Here is a 4,753-nt window from a genome sequence, read left to right as displayed (position 1 = left end):
CCCTGGCTATTCGGGGTCGTTCCTGATTCCACACAAATCTTAAAATAATTTGTTCTAACTCTCTGAAGAAAGTCCATGGTGTTTTGATAGGGATTGCATTGAACGTGTAAATTGCCCTGGGTAACATTGACATTTTCACAATATTAATTCTGCCAATCCATGAGCATGGAATATTTTTCCATCTCTGTGTGTCTTCCTCAACTTCTTTCAGAAGTGTTCTATAGTTTTTAGGGTATAGACCCTTTACCTATTTGGTTAGGTTTATTCCTAGGTATCTTATGCTTTTGGGTGCAATTGTAAATGGGATTGACTCCTTAATTTCTCTTTCTTCAGTCTCATTGTTAGTGTATAGAAATGCCATTGATTTCTGGGCATTGATTTTGTATCCTGCCACGCTGCCAAATTGCTGTATGAGTTCTAGCAATCTTGGGGTGGAGGCTTTTGGGTTTTCTATGTAGAGTATCATGTCATCGGCGAAGAGGGAGAGTTTGACTTCTTCTTTGCCAATTTGAATGCCTTTAATGTCTTTTTGTTGTCTGATTGCTGAGCCTAGGACTTCCAGTACTATGTTGAGTAGCAGTGGTGAGAGTGGACATCCCTGTCTTGTTCCTGATCTTAGGGGAAAGGCTCCCAGTGCTTCCCCATTGAGAATGATATTTTCTGTGGGCTTTTCGTGGATAGCTTTTAAGATGTTGAGGAATGTTCCCTCTATCCCTACACTCTGAAGAGTTTTGATCAGAAATGGATGCTGTATTTTGTCAAATGTTTTCTCTGCATCTATTGAGAGGATCATATGGTTCTTGGTTTTTCTCTTGCTGATATGATGAGTCACATTGATTGTTTTACGAGTGTTGAACCAGCCTTGTGTCCCGGGGATACATCCTACTTGGTCATGGTGAATAATTTTCTTAATGTGTTGTTGGATCCTATTGGCTAGTATCTTGTTGAGAATTTTTGCATCCATGTTCATCAGGGATATTGGTCTGTAATTCTCCTTTTTGGTGGGGTCTTTGGTTTTGGAATTAAGGTGATTCTGCCCTCATAGAATGAATTTGGAAGTACTCCATCTCTTTCTATCTTTCCAAACAGCTTTAGTAGAATAGATATGGTTTCTTCTTTAAACATTTGATAGAATTCCCCTGGGAAGCCATCTGGCCCTGGACTCTTGTGTCTAGGGAGGTTTTGATGACTGCTTCAATTTCCTCCCTGGTTATTGGCCTGTTCAGGTTTTCTATTTCTTCCTGATCTAGTTTTTGAAATTTGCGTCTTTCCAGGAATGCATCCATGTCTTCTAGATTGCCTAATTTATTGGCATATAGCTGTTCATAATATGTTTTTAAAATCGTTTTCATTTCCTCTCTCCTTTCTCATTCATGGTTATATTAATTTGAGTCTTCTCTCTCTTCTTTTTAATAAGGTTGGCTAATGGTTTATGTATCTTATTAATTCTTTCAAAGAACCAACTCCTGGTTTCTTGATCTGTTCCACAGTTCTTCTGGTCTCGATTTCATTGAGTTCTGCTCGAATGTTTATTAACTCCCTTCTTCTGCTGCGTGTAGCATCTATTTGCTGTTTTTTCTCTAGCTCCTTTAGGTTAAAGGTTAGCTTTTGTATTTGAGTTCCCTCCAGTTTTTGGAAGGATGCTTGTATTGCGATGTATTGCCCCCTCAGGACTGCTTTTGCTGTATCCCAAAGATTCTGAATGGTTGTATCTTCTGAATATTCTGAATGTATCCCAATATTCTGAATGGTTGTCATTAGTTTCCAGGAATCTTTTTAAGTCGTTTTTAATTTCCTGGTTGACACTGTCATCTTATAGCAGGATGGTCCTTAATCTCGACGTGTTTGAAATCCTTCCAAACTTCCTCTTGTGATTTAGTTCTAATTTCAAAGCATTATGGTCTGAAAATATGCAGGGGATGATCCCAATCTTTTGTTATCAGTTCAGACCTGATTTGTGACCCAGTATGTGGTCTATTCTGGAGAAGGTTCCTTGTTCACTTGAGAAGAATGTGTATTCAGTTGCTTTTTTACTTTTATAAATTTATTTTTATTGTTGTTCATTTTGCGAACATATTGAAAAACACCCAGTCCTCATTTCTTCAAGTGTCCCCCTCAGTGCCCATCACCCAGTTACCCCCACACCCCTTCCACCTCCCCTTCCACCTCCCATAGTTCATTTCCTAGAGTTAGGAGTCTCTCATGTTCTGTCTCCCATCAGTTGTGTTTAGATATAAAGTTCTGTAAATATCTGTGAAATCCATCTGGTCCAGTGTATCTTTTAAAGCTCTTGTTTCTTTGGAGGTGTTGTGCTTAGAAGATCTGTCAATTGTAGAAAGCGCTACATTCAAGTCACCAATTATAAGTGTATTATTATATAAGTATGTCTTAACTTTGTTTATTAATTGATTGATATACTTGGCAGCTCCCACAATCACGGCATAAATATTCATGATTTTTAGGTACTCTTGTTGGATAGATCCTTTGAGTATGATATAGTGTCCATGTTCATCTCTTACTACAGTCTTTGGGATAAACTTTATCTGATATAAGAATGGCTATCCCTGCTTTCTTTTGAGGAGCATTTGAATGGTAAATGGCTCTCCAACTTTTTTTTTCAGGCTGTAGGTGTCCTTACATCTAAAATGAGTCTCTTGTAGACAGGAAATAGATGGGTCTTGCTTTTTTATCCAGTCTGAAACCCTGCGCCTTTTGATGGAGTCATTAAGCCCATCCACGTTCAGAGTTACTATGGAAAGACATGAATTTAGTTTCATCATGATACCTATTCAGTCCCTGCTTTTGCAGATTGTTCCCTTTGACCTCCTCTTTCTATTACAGAGTCACCCTTAGTATTTCTGCGGAGCTGGTTTGGTGATCACACATTCTTTCAGTTCCTGCCTGTCTTGGAAGCTCTTTATCTCTCCTTCTATTCTGAATGAGAGCCTTGCTGGATAAAGTATTCTTGGCTGCATGTTTTTCTCATTTAGGACCCTGAATATATCCTGCCAGCCCTTTCTGGCTGGCCAGGTCTCTTTGGGAGTTCTGCTGTTAATCAAATATTTCTCCCCATAAATGTTAGAGATTTCCTTGCTGCTTTAAGGATCTTCTCTTTATCTTTGGAATTTGCAAGCATCACTATTAAATGTCAAGGTATTGAGCAAATTTTATTGATTTTAGGGGGATCTCTCTATCTTCTGGATCTGAATGCCTGTTTCCCTTCCTAAGTTCTGGAAGTTTTCAGTTATGATTTGTTCAAAAACACATTCTGGACCTCTGTCCCTTTCAGCGCTCTTGGGAACCTCAATTAAATGTAGATTTTTTCCTTCTGAGGCTTTCATTTATTTCCCTTAATCTATCGTCATGATCTTTAAATTGTTTTTCTCTTTTTACCTCAGTTTCACTCCTTGCCATCAACTTGTCTTTTATGTCACTTACTCATTCTTGTACCTCGTCAACCCTCGTTGTAGCCTCCAGTTTGGATTGCATCTCATTTAATTGATTTTTAATTTCAGCGTCATTAGATCTAAATTCTGCAGTCTTGAAGTCTCTTGAGTCTTTTATGTTTTTTTCTAGAGCTACCAGTAGCTTTATAATTGTGCTTCTGAATTGGCTTTCTGATGTTGAATCGTAATCCAAATTTTGTAACTCTGTGGGTGAGAAGACTGTTTCTGATTCTTTCTTTTGAGGTGAGTTTTTCCTTCTATTCATTTTGCTCAGTGCAGAGTGGCCAAAAACAAGTTGTATTGGGAAAAGGAGAAAAAGAGAGAAGAGGAAGAAGAAAAGAAAAAGAAAAAATAAAAGGAAGGAAAAAAAAGAGGAGAGAGGAAAAAAAACGGGACGGGAGGGGGGGAAGCAAACAGAGACCAAAAAACAAAAAACAAGGGGGAGTATCCTCTGATTCTGTATACTGTAAATCCCTGATTCTGTATACTGTAAATCCCTCAACTTCCAGTGCTGCTGGAAAGTGTCAATAATTTTTCCCCCCTGTCCGTCTAGCTGGTCTTCTGGGGAGGGGCCTGCTGTGCTGAATCTCAGGTGTTAGCACTTGGGGGAGCTGCTCAGCCCCCAACCTGGTGCAGGGTTCAGTGAAGGTTGTTTAACCTCTTTATCCTATGAGGTCACTGTGAGGCTCAGTGGGGGTTGTTTACCCTGGGAGGGCCCAGGAGGAACAACCACAGTGGCGGCAGCCTGCTCTGGAGCCCTGGAGTCAGCTCCCGCAGTAGCTACAGAGCTCTCAGTCTGCAGGGGCCTGAATGCTCTGGGGCGGGGCCACTGATCTGCTCAGCTTGGGGCAGGAGTGTCCTCGCTGTCCTGTGCCCTCCTGGCTTCTGCCTGTCCGGGGGGGAGCACCGGATCCTGAGCTGTGTCCGCGGCACCCTGTGATCCTGGGCCTGCGCTGTTGGATTCGTGCTCCTGGCCGTGCCACCCCCTCTGCGGAGCTGCTGCCTGAGCCCCTCTGAGCTGCTCCCTGGGCCGCGTAGCCCCCTCCACACTGAGCCTCCACCCAAGCCCCTCTGAGCTGCTCCCGAGTCCAGCCAACCTGCGGCAGCCCTTTAGGGAGCTCGGCTGCAGGGTGTGGTGCACTTTCCCCGGGGTGTAGGTCCTCTTTTCGTGCCCCAGGGAACCTGAGGGCATCCCCGCCCTCCTGGAGTCCTGATGTAACTCCCTGTGAGCGCCTTTCCACCCAGGAAGATTGGTGAAACTCCTGCTTCTGTCCTGGGGACACTCGCCCCAGCCTTAGCCTGGCTCC

Source organism: Nyctereutes procyonoides, unplaced genomic scaffold (genome assembly GCF_905146905.1).
Source record: "Nyctereutes procyonoides isolate TBG_1078 unplaced genomic scaffold, NYPRO_anot_genome, whole genome shotgun sequence".
Taxonomy (NCBI): domain Eukaryota; kingdom Metazoa; phylum Chordata; class Mammalia; order Carnivora; family Canidae; genus Nyctereutes; species Nyctereutes procyonoides.
The sequence above is the reverse complement of the archived record's forward strand: the minus strand, read 5'-3'. Positions refer to the sequence as shown.